The 15,615-nt window shown below is 55.1% G+C and overlaps 1 protein-coding gene across 2 annotated transcripts in view; it reads left to right on the top strand.

The window, feature by feature from the left end:
• Positions 1-15,615, top strand: part of LOC121274722 (reticulon-3-like) — a 66,686-nt gene that overhangs the window by 20,984 nt on the left and 30,087 nt on the right. The gene's annotated exons all lie outside the window — the stretch shown is intronic.

Raw genomic sequence — 15,615 nt, forward strand, 5'->3', positions numbered from 1 at the left:
TTTTATTCACCTGCTTCCGCCCTCTTTAACCAGTCTTTACACCCATATCTTCCACAGATCTGAGCGACCAACACTTAGCTGTGATGTCAGTGTGTGTTCGTCTGTTTGTCTTTATCAATCCAGATTTAACAGCTTCAGTGTGTCCAAAGTCCAGCTTCAGTCTTTCTCTTTTAAATTTGCATTCTCACCTTCAAATCCCTCCATTGCCACACCCTCCCTATCTCTGTAACCTCCTCCAGCCCCTACACCCCTCCCTATCTCTGTAACCTCCTCCAGCCCCTACACCCCTCCCTATCTCTGTAACCTCCTCCAGCCCCAACAACCCTCCCTATCTCTGTAACCTCCTCCAGCCTGTACAACCCTCCCTATATCTGAAACCTACTCCAGTCCCTTACAACCCTCCCTATCTCTGTAACCTCCTCCAGGACCTACATCGCTCCCTATCACCGTAAAGGCCTCCAGCCCCTACAACCCTCCCTATCTCTGTAACCTCCTCAATCCCCTACACCCCTCCCTATCACGGTAACCTCCTCCAGCCCCTACAACCCTCCCTATCTCTGTAACCTCCTCCAGCACCTACACCCCTCCCTATCTCTGTAACCTCCTCCAAACACTTCAACCGTCCCTATCTCTGTTACCTCCTCCAGCCCCTCCACCATCCCTATCTCTGTAATCTCCTCCAGCCCCTACACCCCTACCTATCTCTGTAACCTCCTCCAGCCCCTACAATCCTCCCTATCTCTGTAACCTCCTCCAGACCCTACGACCCTCCCTATTTCTGTAAACACCTCCAGTTCCTACATCACTCCGTATCACCGTAACCTCCTCCAGCCCCTACACCCCTCCCTATCTCTGTAACCTCCTCCAGCCCCTCCGAACCTCCCTATCTCTGTCACATCCTGCAGCCACTACAACCCTCCCTATCTCTGTAACATCCTCCAGCCCCTACACCGCTCCCTATCTCTGTAACCCTCCTCCAGCCCGTACAAACCTCCCGATCTCTGTAAACTCCTCTAGTCCCTACATCATTCCCTATCTCTGTAACCTCCTCCAGCCCCTACATCCCTCCCTATCTCTGTAACCTCCTCCAGCCCCTACACCCCTCCCTATCTCTGTAGCCTCCTCCAGCCCCTCCAACCCTCCCTATCTCTGTAACCTCCTCCAGCCCCTCCAACCCTCCCTATCTCTGTAACCTCCTCCAGCCCCTACAACTCTCCCTATCTCTGTAACCTCCTCCAGCCCCTACAGCCCACCTTATCTCTGTAACCTCCACCAGCCCCTACAACCCTCCCTATCTCTGTAACCTCCTCCAGCCCCTACAACCCTCCCTATCCCTGTAACCTCCTCCAGCCCCTACAACCCTCCCTATCTCTGTAACCTCCTCCAGCCCCTACAACACTCCCTATCTCTGTATCCTCCTCCAGTCCCTACACCCTCCCTATCTCTGTAACCTCCTCCAGACCCTACAATCCTCCTTATCTCTGTAAACTCATCCAGCCGCTAGAAAACTCCCTATCTCAGTAACCTCCTCCAGACCCTACGACCCTCCCTATCTCTGTAACCTCCTCCAGTCCCTACAACCCTCCCTATCTCTGTAACCTCCTCCAGCCCCTACACCCCTCCCTATCTCTGTAACCTCCTGCAGCCGCTACACACCTCCCTATCTCTCTAACCTCCTCCAGACCTTACGACCCTCCCTATCTCTGTAACCTCCTCCAGTTCCTACATCTCTCCCTATCACCGTAACCTCCTCCAGCCCCTACAACCCTCCCTATCTCTGTAACCTCCTCCAGCCCCTACAACCCTCCCTATCCCTGTAACCTCCTCCAGTCCCTACACCGCCTCCCTATCTCTCTAACCTCCTCCAGCCCCTCCGACCCTCCCTATCTCTGTAACATCCTCCATCCTCTACAACCCTCCCTATCTCTGGACCCTCCTCCAGCCCCTACACCCCTCCCTATCACCGTAACCTGCTGCATCCCCTAAAACCCTCCCTATCTCTGTAACCTCCTCCAGCATCTACAACCCACCCTATCCCCGTAACCTCCTCCAACCCCTACAAACCTACCTATCTCTGTAACCTCCTCGGGCCCTTCAACACTGCCTCTCTCTGTAACTTCCTCCAGCCCCTACAACCCTCCATATCTCTGTAACCTCCTCCAGCCCCTAAAAACCTCCCAATGTTTGTAACCTCCTCAGCCCCTACAACTCTCCCTATCTCTGTAACCTCCTCCAGCCCCTACAACCTTCCCTATCTCTGTAACCTCCTCCAGTCCCTACAACCCTCCCTATCTCTGTAACCTCATCCAGCCCCTACACACCTCCCTATCTCTGTAACCTCCACCAGTCCCTACACCTCCTCCCTATCTCTGTAACCTCCTCCAGCCGTTACAACCCTCCCTATCTCTGTAACCTCCTCCAGCCCCTACAACCCTCCCTATCCCTGTAACCTCCTCCAGCCGTTACAACCCTCCCTATCTCTGTAACCTCCTCGAGCCCCTAACACCATCTCTATCTCTCTAACCTCCACCAGCCCCTACGAATCTCCCTATTGCTGTAACCTCCTCCAGCCCCTACAACCTTCCCTATCTCTGTGACCTCCTCCAGTCCCTACAACCCTCCCTATCTCTGTAACCTCCTCCAGTCCCTACAACCCTGCCTATCTCTGTAAATTCCTCCAGACCCTACAACCCTCCCTACCTCTGTAACCTTTTCCAGCCCCTACAACCCTTCCTTTCTCTCTGACCTCCTCCAGCCCCTACAACCCTCCCTATCACTGTAACCCCCTCCAGCCCCTACAACCCTCCGAATCTCTGTAACATCCTCCAGTCCCTACAACGCTCCCTATCGCTGTAACCTCCTCCAGTCCGTACACCTCCTCCCTATCTCTGTAACCTCCCCCAGACCCTACAACCATCCCTATCTCTGTAACCTCCTCCGGTTCCTACATCACTCCCTATCACCGTAACCTCCTCCAGCCCCTACAATCCTCGCTATCTCTGTAACATCCTCCAGCCCCTACAACACTCCCCATCTCTGGACCCTTCTCCATCCCCTACAACCCTCCCTATCTCTGTAACCTCCTCCAACCCTCCCTATCTCTGTAACCTCCTCCAGCCTTTACAACCCTCCCTATCTCTGTAAACTCCTCCAGCCTCGACAACTTTCCCTATATATGTAATATCCTCCAGACCCTACAACCCTACAGATCTCTGTAACCTCCTCCAGACCCTACACCCCTCCCTATCTCTGTAACCTCCTCCAGCCCCTACAACCCTCCCTATCTCTGTAACCATTTCCAGCCCCTACAACCCTCCCTATCTCTGTAACCTCCTCCAGCCCCTACAACCCTCCCTATATCTGTAACCTCCTCCAGCCCCTACAACCCTCCCTATCTCTGTAACCATTTCAAGCCCCTACAACCCTCCCTATCTCTGTAACCTCCTCTAGCCCCTACACCCCTCCCTATCTCTCTAACCTCCTCCTGCCGCTACAACCCTCCCTACATCTGTAACCTTCAGCAGCGCCTACACCCCTCCCTATCTCTGTAACCTCCTCCAGCCCCTACAATCCCCTCTATCTCTGTAACCTCCTCCAGCCTCTACAATCCCCTCTATCTCTGTAACCTCCTCCAGCCCCTACAACCCTCCCTATCTCTGTAACATCCTCCATCCTCTACAACCCTCCCTATCTCTGGACCCTCCTCCAGCCCCTACACCCCTCCCTATCACCGTAACCTCCTCCATCCCCTAAAACCCTCCCTATCTCTGTAACCTCCTCCAACCCCTCCAACCCACCCTATCCCTGTAACCTCCTCCAACCCCTACAACCCTCCCTATCTCTGTAACCATTTCCAGCCCCTACAACCCTCCCTATATCTGTAACCTCCTCCAGCCCCTACACCCCTCCCTATCTCTCTAACTGCCTCCAGCCCCTACAACCCTCTCTATCTCTGTAACCTCCTCCAGCCCCTACAACCCTCTCTATCTCTGTAACCTCTTCCAGCCCCTACAACCCTCCCTATCTCTGTAACATCTTCCAGCCCCTACACCCCTCCCTATCTCTGTAACCTCCTCCAGACCTTACGACCCTCCCTATCTCTGTAACCTCCTCCAGTTCCTACATCTCTCCCTATCACCGTAACCTCCTCCAGCCCCTACAACCCTCCCTATCTCTGTAACCTCCTCCAGCCCCTACAACCCTCCCTATCCCTGTAACCTCCTCCAGTCCCTACACCGCCTCCCTATCTCTCTAACCTCCTCCAGCCCCTCCGACCCTCCCTATCTCTGTAACATCCTCCATCCTCTACAACCCTCCCTATCTCTGGACCCTCCTCCAGCCCCGACACCCCTCCCTATCACCGTAACCTGCTGCATCCCCTAAAACCCTCCCTATCTCTGTAACCTCCTCCAGCATCTACAACCCACCCTATCCCCGTAACCTCCTCCAACCCCTACAAACCTACCTATCTCTGTAACCTCCTCGGGCCCTTCAACACTGCCTCTCTCTGTAACTTCCTCCAGCCCCTACAACCCTCCATATCTCTGTAACCTCCTCCAGCCCCTAAAAACCTCCCAATGTTTGTAACCTCCTCAGCCCCTACAACTCTCCCTATCTCTGTAACCTCCTCCAGCCCCTACAACCTTCCCTATCTCTGTAACCTCCTCCAGTCCCTACAACCCTCCCTATCTCTGTAACCTCATCCAGCCCCTACACACCTCCCTATCTCTGTAACCTCCACCAGTCCCTACACCTCCTCCCTATCTCTGTAACCTCCTCCAGCCGTTACAACCCTCCCTATCTCTGTAACCTCCTCGAGCCCCTACCATCTCTATCTCTCTAACCTCCACCAGCCCCTACGAACCTCCCTATTGCTGTAACCTCCTCCAGCCCCTACAACCTTCCCTATCTCTGTGACCTCCTCCAGTCCCTACAACCCTCCCTATCTCTGTAACCTCCTCCAGTCCCTACAACCCTGCCTATCTCTGTAAATTCCTCCAGACCCTACAACCCTCCCTATCACTGTAACCCCCTCCAGCCCCTACAACCCTCCGAATCTCTGTAACATCCTCCAGTCCCTACAACGCTCCCTATCGCTGTAACCTCCTCCAGTCCGTACACCTCCTCCCTATCTCTGTAACCTCCCCCAGACCCTACAACCATCCCTATCTCTGTAACCTCCTCCGGTTCCTACATCACTCCCTATCACCGTAACCTCCTCCAGCCCCTACAATCCTCGCTATCTCTGTAACATCCTCCAGCCCCTACAACACTCCCCATCTCTGGACCCTTCTCCAGCCCCTACACCCCTCCCTATCACCGTAACCTCCTCCATCCCCTACAACCCTCCCTATCTCTGTAACCTCCTCCAACCCTCCCTATCTCTGTAACCTCCTCCAGCCTTTACAACCCTCCCTATCTCTGTAAACTCCTCCAGCCTCGACAACTTTCCCTATATATGTAATATCCTCCAGACCCTACAACCCTCCCTATCTCTGTAACCTCCTCCAGACCCTACACCCCTCCCTATCTCTGTAACCTCCTCCAGCCCCTACAACCCTCCCTATCTCTGTAACCATTTCCAGCCCCTACAACCCTCCCTATCTCTGTAACCTCCTCCAGCCCCTACAACCCTCCCTATATCTGTAACATGCTCCAGCCCCTACAACCCTCCCTATCTCTGTAACCATTTCAAGCCCCTACAACCCTCCCTATCTCTGTAACCTCCTCTAGCCCCTACACCCCTCCCTATCTCTCTAACCTCCTCCTGCCGCTACAACCCTCCCTACATCTGTAACCTTCAGCAGCGCCTACACCCCTCCCTATCTCTGTAACCTCCTCCAGCCCCTACAATCCCCTCTATCTCTGTAACCTCCTCCAGCCTCTACAATCCCCTCTATCTCTGTAACCTCCTCCAGCCCCTACAACCCTCCCTATCTCTGTAACCTCCTCCAGCCCCTACAACCCTCCCTATCTCTGTAACCTCCTCCAGCCCCTACAACCCTCCCTATCTCTGTAACCTCTACCAGCACCTACACCCCTCCCTATCTCTGTAACCTCCTCGGGCCCTACAACGCTCCCTCTCTCTGTAACTTCCTCCAGCCACTACAACACTCCCTATCTCTGTAACCTCCTTAGCCCCTACAACCCTCCCTGTCTCTGTAACCTCCTCCACCCCCTACAACCCTCCCTGTCTCTGTAACCTCCTCCAGCCCCTACACCCCTCCCTATCTCTGTAACCTCCTCCAGCCCCTACACCCCTCCCTATCTCTGTAACCTCCTCCAGCCCCTACAACCCTCCCTATCTCTGTAACCTCCTCCAGCCCCTACAACCCTCCCTATCTCTGTAAACTCCTCCAGCCCCTACAACCCTCCCTATCTCTGTAAACTTTTCCAGCCCCTACAACCCTCCCTATCTCTGTAACCGCCTCCAGCCCCTACAACACTCCCTATCTCTGTGACCCTCTCCAGCCCCTACAACCCTCCCTATCTCTGTAGCCTCCTCCAGCCCCTACACCCCTCCCTTTCTCTGTAACCTCCTCCAGCCCCTACAACCCTCCCTATCTCTGTAACCTCCTCCAGCGTCTACAACCCACCCTATCTCTGTAACCTCCTCCAGCCCCTACAACCCTCCCTATCTCTGTAACTAGCTCCAACCTCTACAACCCTCCCTGTCTCTGTAACCTCCTCCAGCCCCTACACCCCTCCCTATCTCTGTAACCTCCTCCAGCCCCTACACCCCTCCCTATCTCTGTAACCTCCTCCAGCCCCTACACCCCTCCCTTTCTCTGTAAATTCCTCCAGCCGCGACAACCCTCACTATATCTGTAACCTCCTCCAGACACTACAACCCTCCCTATCTCTGTAACCTCCTCCAGCCCCTACAACCTTCCCTATCTCTGTAACCTCCTCCAGTCCCTACAACCCTCCCTATCTCTGTAAACTCCTCCAGCCCCTACAATGCTCCCTATCTCTGTAAACTTTTCCAGCCCCTACAACCCTCCCTATCTCTGTAACCGCCTCCAGCCCCTACAACCCTCCCTATCTCTGTAACCTCCTCCAGCCCCTACAATCCCCTCTATCTCTGTATCCTCCTCCAGCCCTTCACCCCTCCCTATCTCTCTAACCTCCTCCAGCCCCTACAATCCTCGCTATCTCTGTAACCACCTCAATCCCCTACACCCCTCCCTATCTCTGTAACCGCCTCCAGCCCCTACAACCCTCCCTATCACCGTAACCTCCTCCAGTCCCTACACCTCCTCCCTGTCTCTGGACACTCCTCCAGCCCCTACACCCCTCCCTATCTCTATAACCTCCTGCAGCCCCTACACCCCTGCCTATCTCTGTAACCTCCTGCAGCCCCTACACCCCTCCCTATCTCTGTAACCTCCTCCAGCCCCTACACACCTCCCTATCTCTGTAACCTCCTCCAGCCGCTACATTTCTCCCTATCTCTGTAACCACCTCCAGCCCCTACACCCCCCCTATCTCTGTAACCTCCTCCAGCCGTTACAACCCGCCCTATCTCGGTAACCTCCTCCAGCGCCCATAACCCTCCCTATCACTGTAACCCCCTCCAGCCCCTACAACCCTCCCTAACTCTGTAGCCTCCTCCAGACCCTACAACCCTCCCTATCTCTGTAACCTCCTCCAGCCCCTACACCCTCCCTATCTCTGTGACCTCCTCCAGCCCCTACAACACTCCCTATCTCTGTAAACTCCTCCAGTCCCTACAACCCTCCCTATCTCTGTAAATTCCTCCAGACCCTACAACCCTCCCTACCTTTGTAACCTTTTCCAGCCCCTACAACGCTTCCTATCTCTGTGACCTCCTCCAGCCCCTTCAACCCTCCCTATCTCTGTAACCCCCTGCAGCCCCTACAACCCTCCCTATCTCTGTAACCTCCTCGAGCACCTACAACCCTCCCTATCTCTGTACCCTCCTCCAGCCCTTACAAACCTCCCTATCTCTGTAACCTCCTCCAGCCCCTACAATCCCCTCTATCTCTGTAAACTCCTCCAGCCTGTACAACCCTCCCTATCTCTGTAACCTCCTCCAGACCTTACGACCCTCCCTATCTCTGTAACCTCCTCCAGTTCCTACATCTCTCCCTATCACTGTAAGCTCCTCCAGCCCCTACAACCCTCCCTATCTCTGTAACCTCCTCCAGCCCCTACAACCCTCCCTATCCCTGTCACCTCCTCCAGTCCCTACACCGCCTCCCTATCTCTGGACCCTCCTCCAGCCGCTACACACCTCCCTATCTCTCTAACCTCCTCCAGCCCCTCCGACCCTCCCTATCTCTGTAACCTCCTCCAGCCCCTACAACCCTCCCTATCCCTGTAACCTCCTCCAGTCCCTACACCGCCTCCCTATCTCTGGACCCTCCTCCAGCCCCTACACACCTCCCTATCTCTCTAACCTCCTCCAGCCCCTCCGACCCTCCCTATCTCTGTAACATCCTCCATCCTCTACAACCCTCCCTATCTCTGGACCCTCCTCCAGCCCCTACAATCCTCCCTATCACCGTAAACTGCTCCATCCCCTAAAACCCTCCCTATCCCCGTAACCTCCTCCAGCCCCTACAAACCTACCTATCTCTGTAACCTCCTCCAACCCCTACAAACCTACCTATCTCTGTAACCTCCTCCACCCTCTACAACTCTCCCTATATATGTAATCTCCTCCTGACCCTACAACCCTACTGATATCTATGACCTCCTCCAGACCCTACAACCCTACTTATCTCTGTAACCTCCTCCAGCCCCTACACCCCTCCCTATCTCTGTAACCATTTCCAGCCCCTACACCCCTCCCTATCTCTGTAACCTCCTCCAGCCCCTACACCCCTCCCTATCTCTGTAACCTCCTCCAGCCCTTACAACCCTCCATATCTCTGTAACCATTTCCAGCCCCTACAACCCTCCCTATCTCGGTAACCTCCTCCCGCCCCTACACCCCTCCCTATCTATCTAACTGCCTCCAGCCCCTACAACCCTCCCTATCTCTGTAACCTCTTCCAGCCCCTACACCCCTACCTATCTCTGTAAACTCCTCCACCCTCTACAACTCTCCCTATATATGTAATCTCCTCCTGACCCTACAACCCTACTGATCTCTATAACCTCCTCCAGACCCTACAACCCTACTTATCTCTGTAACCTCCTCCAGCCCCTACACCCCTCCCTATCTCTGTAACCATTTCCAGCCCCTACACCCCTCCCTATCTCTGTAACCTCCTCCAGCCCCTACACCCCTCCCTATCTCTGTAACCTCCTCCAGCCCTTACAACCCTCCCTATCTCTGTAACCATTTCCAGCCCCTACAACCCTCCCTATCTCGGTAACCTCCTCCCGCCCCTACACCCCTCCCTATCTATCTAACTGCCTCCAGCCCCTACAACCCTCCCTATCTCTGTAACCTCTTCCAGCCCCTACACCCCTACCTATCTCTGTAAACTCCTCCAGCCTGGACAAGCCTCCCTATTGCTGTAACCTCCTCGGGCCCTACTACACTGCCTCTCTCTCTAACTTCCTCCAGCCCCTACAACCCTCCCTATCTCTGTAACCTCCTCCAGCCCCTACAACCCTCCATATCTCTGTAACCTCCTCCAGCCCCTATTTTCCCCCCATCTCTGTAACCTCCACCAGCCCCTACAACCCTCCCTATCTCTGTAACCTCCTCCAGCTGTTACAACCCTCCCTATCTCTGTAACCTCCTCGAGCCCCTAACACCATCTCTATCTCTCTAACCTCCACCAGCCCCTACGACCCTCCCTATTGCTGTAACCTCCTCCAGCGCCTATAACACTCCCTATCACTGTAACCCCCTCCAGCCGCTACACCCCTCCCTATCTCTGTAACCTCCTCCAGCCCCTACACCCTCCCTATCTCTGTGACCTCCTCCAGTCCCTACAACCCTCCCTATCTCTGTAACCTCCTCCAGTCCCTACAACCCTGCCTATCTCTGTAAATTCCTCCAGACCCTACAACCCTCCCTACCTCTGTAACCTTTTCCAGACCCTACAACCCTTAATTTCTCTCTGACCTCCTCCAGCCCCTACAACCATCCGAATCTCTGTAACATCCTCCAGTCCCTACAACGCTCCCTATTGCTGTAACCTCCTCCAGTCCGTACACCTCCTCCCTATCTCTGTAACCTCCTCCAGCCCCAACAACCCTCCCTATCTCTGTAACCTCGCCCAGACCCTACAACCCTCCCTATCTCTGTAACCTCCTCCGGTTCCTACATCACTCCCTATCACCGTAACCTCCTCCAGCCCCTACAATCCTCGCTATCTCTGTAACCTCCTCAATCCCCTACACCCCTCCCTATCACAGTAACCTCCTCCAGCCCCTACAACGCTCCCTATCCCTGTCACCTCCTCCAGTCCCTACGCCTCCTCCTTATCTCTGGACCCACCTCCAGCCCCTACACCCCACCCTATCTCTGTAACCTCCTGTTGCCCCTACACCCCTCCCTATCTCTCTAAACTCCTCCAGCCCTTACAACCCTCCCCATCTCTGGACCCTCCTCCAGCCCCTACACCCCTCCCTATCAACGTAACCTCCTCCATCCCCTACAACCTTCCCTATCTCTGTAACCGCCTCCAACCCTCCCTATCTCTGTAACCTCCACCAGCCCCTACAACCCTCCCTATCTCTGTAACCTCCTCTAGCCCCTACACCCCTCCCTATCTCTTAAACCTCCTGCTGCCGCTACAACACTCCCTACATCTGTAACCTTCAGCAGCGCCTAAAACCCTCCCTATCTCTGTAACCTCCTCCAGCCCTACACCCCTCCCTATCTCTGTAACCTCTTCCAGCCCCTACACCCCTCCCTATCTCTGTAACCTCCTCGGGCCCTACAACGCTCCCTATATCTGTAACCTCCTCCAGCCCCTACACCCCTCCCTATCTCTGTAACTTCCTCCAGCCACTACAACACTCCCTATCTCTCTAACCTCCTCCAGCCCCTACAACCCTCCCTATCTCTGTAACCTCCACAAGCCCCTAAAAACCTCCCTATTTTTGTAACCTCCTTAGCCCCTACAACCCTCCCTGTCTCTGTAACCTCCTCCACCCCCTACAACCCTCCCTATCTCTGTAACCTCCTCCAGCCGTTACAACCCTCCCTATCTCTGTAACCTCCTCGAGCCCCTAGAACCCTCTCTATCTCTCTAACCTCCAGCAGCCCCAACAACCCTCCCTATCTCTGTAACCTCCTCCAGCCACTACACTCCTCCCTATCTCTGTAACCTCCTCCAGCCCCTACACCCCTCCCTATCTCTGTAACCTCCTCCAGCCCCTACAACCCTCCCTAACTCTGTAGCCTCCTCCAGCCCCTACAACCCTCCCTGTCTCTGTAACCTCCTCCAGCCCCTACACCCTCCCTATCTCTGTGACCTCCTCCAGCCCCTACAACCCTCCCTATCTCTGTAACCTCCTCCAGTCCCTACAACCCTCCCTATCTCTGTAAATTCCTCCAGACCCTACAACCCTCCCTACCTCTGTAACCTTTTCCAGCCCCTACCACCCTTCCTATCTCTGTGACCCCCTGCAGCCCCACAACCCTCCCTATCTCTGTAACCTGCTCCAACCCCTACAACCCTCCCTATCTCTGTAACCGCCTCCAGCCCCTACAACCCTCGCTATCTCTGTAACCTCCTCCAGCCCTACACCCCTCCCTATCTCTGTAACCTCCTCCAGCCCCTACAACCCTCGCTATCTCTGTAACCTCCTCCAGCCCCTACATCCCTCCCTATCTCTGTAACCTGCTCCAGCCCCTACAACCCTCCCTATCTCTGTAACCTCCTCCAGCCCCTACAATACTCCCTATCTCTGTAACCTCCTCCAACCTCTACAACCCTCCCTTTCTCTGTAACCCCCTCCAGCCCCTACACCCCTCCCTATCTCTGTAACCTCCTCCAGCCTCTACAACCCTCCCTATCTCTGTAACCTCCTCCAGCCCCTACACCCTCCCTATCTCTGTAACCTGCTCCAACCCCTACAACCCTCCATATCTCTGTGCCCCCCTCCAGCCGCTACAACCCTCCCTATCTCTGTAGCTTCGTCCAGACCCTATACCCATCCCTATCTCTGTATCTTGCTCCAGCCCCTACAACCCTCCCTATCTCTGTAACCTCCTCCAACCTTTACAACCTTCCCTTTCTCTGTAACCCCCTCCAGCCCCTACAACCCTCCCTATCTCTGTAACCTCCTCCAGCCCCTACAACCCTCCCTATCTCTGTAACCTCCTCGAGCCCCTACAAACCTCCCTATCTCTGTAACCTCCTCCAGCCACTGCAACCCTCCCTATCTCTGTAACCTCCTCCAGCCCCTACAACCCTCCCTATCTCTGTAACCGCCTCTTTCCTCTACAACCCTCCCTATCTCTGTAATCTCCTCCAGCCCTACACCCCTCCCTTTCTCTGTAAAGTCCTCCAGCCCCTACAACCCTCCCTATCTCTGTAACCTCCTCAAGCCCCTACAACCCTCCCTATCTCTGTAACCTCCTCCAGCCCCTACAACCCTCCCTATCTCTGTAACCGCCTCTTTCCTCTACAACCCTCCCTATCTCTGTAATCTCCTCCAGCCCTACACCCCTCCCTTTCTCTGTAAAGTCCTCCAGCCCCTACAACCCTCCCTATCTCTGTAACCTCCTCCAGCCCCTACACCGCTCCCTGTCTCTGTGCCCCCCTCCAGCCCCTACAACCCTCCCTATCTCTGTAACCTCCTCCAGCCCCTACACCCCTCCCTATCTCTGTAGCCTCGTCCAGCCCCTATACCCATCCCTATCTCTGTAACCTCCTCCAACCTCTACAACCCTCCCTTTCTCTGTAAACCCCTCCAGCCCCTACAACCCTCCCTATCTCTGTAACCTCCTCCAGCCCCTACAACCCTCCCTATCTCTGTAACCTCCTCCAGCCCCTACAATCCTCCCTATCTCTGTAACCTCCTCCAGCCTCAACAACCCTCCCTTTCTTTGGAAGCTCCTCCAGCCCCTACAAACCTCCCTATTTTTGTAACCTCCTCCAGCCCCTACAACCCTCCCTATCTCTGTAACTTGCTCCAGCCCCTATAACCCTACCTGTCTCTGTAACCTTCTCCAACCTCTACAACCCTCCCTTTCTCTGTAACCCCCTCCAGCCCCTACATCCCTCCCTATCTCTGTAGCCTCCTCCAGCCCCTACACCCCTTCCTATCTCTGTAACCTGTTCCAGCCCCTACAACCCTCCCTATCTCTGTGACCCTCTCCAGCCCCTGCAACCCTCCCTATCTCTGTAGCCTCCTCCAGCCCCTACAACCCTCCCTATCTCTGTAGCCTCCTCCAGCCCCTACACCCCTCCCTATCTCTGTAACCTCCTCCAGCCCCTACAACCTTCCCTATCTCTGTAACCTCCTCCAGTCCCTACAACCCTCCCTATTTCCGTAACCACCTGCAGCCCCTACAATCCTCCCTATCACTGTAACCTCCTCCAGCCCCTACAACGCTCCCTATCTCTGTAACCTCCTCCAGCCCCTACAACCCTCCCTATCTCTGTAACCTCCTCCAACCCCTACAACGCTCCCTATCTCTGAAACCGCCTCCAGCCCCTACAACCCTCGCTATCTCTGTAACCTCCTCCAGCCCCTACAATCCCCTCTATCTCTGTAACCTCCTCCAGCCCTACACCCCTCCCTATCTCTGTAACCTCCTCCAGCCCCTACAACCCTCGCTATCTCTGTAACCTCCTCCAGCCCCTACATCCCTCCCTATCTCTGTAACCTGCTCCAGCCCCTACAACCCTCCCTATCTCTGTAACCTCCTCCAGCCCCTACAATACTCCCTATCTCTGTAACCTCCTCCAACCCCTACAATCCTCCCTATCTCTTTAACCTCCTCCAGACCCTACAACCCTCCCTGTCTCTGTAGCATCCTCCAGCCCCTACAACCCTCCCTATCTCTGTAACCTCTTCCAGTCCCTACAACCCTCCCTATATCTGTAACCTCCTCCAGCCGCTACAACACTCCCTATATCTGTAACCTCCTCCAGCCCCAACAACCCTCCCTATCTCAGTGACCTCCTCCAGCCCCTACAACCCTCCCTATCTCTGTAACTTGCTCCAGCCCCTATAACCCTACCTGTCTCTGTAACCTCCTCCAGCCCCTACACCCCTCCCTATCTCTGTAACCCCTCCAGCCCCTACAACCCTCCCTATCTCTGTAACCTCCTCCAGCCCCTACACCACTCCCTATCTCTGTAACCTGTTCCAGCCCCTACAACACTCCCTATCTCTGTAGCCTCCTCCAGCCCCTACACCCCTCCCTATCTCTGTAACCTCCTTCAGCCCCTACAACCCTCCCTATCTCTGTAACTTGCTCCAACCTCTACAACCCTCCCTTTCTCTGTAATCTCCTCCTGCCCCTACAACCCTCCCTGTCTCTGTAACCTCCTCTTTCCTCTACAACCCTCCCTATCTCTGTAATCTCCTCCAGCCCATACAACCCTCCCTATCTCTGTAACCTCCTCGAGCCCTTCAATCCTCTCTATCTCTGTACCTCCTCCAGCCCTACATCCCTCCCTATCTCTCTAAACTCCTCCAGCCCCTACAACCCTCCCTATCTCTGTAACCTCCTCCAGCCCCTACAACCTTCCCTATCTCTGTAACCTCCTCCAGCCCCTACAACGCTCCCTATCTCTGTAACCTCCTCCAGCCCCCACACCCCTCCCTATCACTGTAACCTCCTCCAGCCCCTACACCCCTCCCTATCTCTGTGACCTCCTCCAGCCCCTACAACCCTCCCTATCTCTGTAACTTCCTCCAGCCCCTACACCCCTCCCTATCTCTGTAACCTCCTCCAGTCCCTACAACCCTCCCTATCTCTGTAACCTCCTCCAGCCCCTACACCCCTCCCTATCTCTGTAACCTCCTCCAGCCTCTACAACCTTCCCTATCTCTGTAACCTCCTCCAGCCCCTACACCCCTCCCTATCTCTGTAACCTCCTCCAGCCCCTACAATCCCCTCTATCTCTGTATCCTCTTCCAGCCCTACACCCCTCCCTATCTCTGTAACCTCCTCCAGTCCCTACACCCCTCCCTATCTCTGTAACCTCCTCCAGCACCTACAACCCTCCCTATCCCTGTAACCTCCTCCAGTCCCTACACCTCCTCCCTATCTCTGGACACTCCTCCAACCCCTACACCCTCGCTATCTCTGTAACCTCCTCCAGCCCCTACACCCCGGCCTATCTCTGTAACCTCCTCCAGCCCCTACAGCCCTCCCTATCTCTGTAACCTCCTCCAGCCCCAACAACCCTCCCTATCTCTGTAACCTCCTCCAGCTCCTACAACCCTCCCTAGCTCTGTAACCTCCTCCAGCCCCAACAACCCTCCCTATCTCTGTAACCTCCTCGAGCCCCTAGAACCCTCTCTATCTCTCTAACCTCCAGCAGCCCCAACAACCCTCCCTATCTCTGTAACCTCCTCCAGCCACTACACTCCTCCCTATCTCTGTAACCTCCTCCAGCCCCTACACCCCTCCCTATCTCTGTAACCTCCTCCAGCCCCTACAACCCTCCCTAACTCTGTAGCCTCCTCCAGCCCCTACAACCCTCCCTGTCTCTGTAACCT

This window comes from Carcharodon carcharias, assembly GCF_017639515.1.
Source record: "Carcharodon carcharias isolate sCarCar2 chromosome 37 unlocalized genomic scaffold, sCarCar2.pri SUPER_37_unloc_2, whole genome shotgun sequence".
Lineage (NCBI taxonomy): Eukaryota > Metazoa > Chordata > Chondrichthyes > Lamniformes > Lamnidae > Carcharodon > Carcharodon carcharias.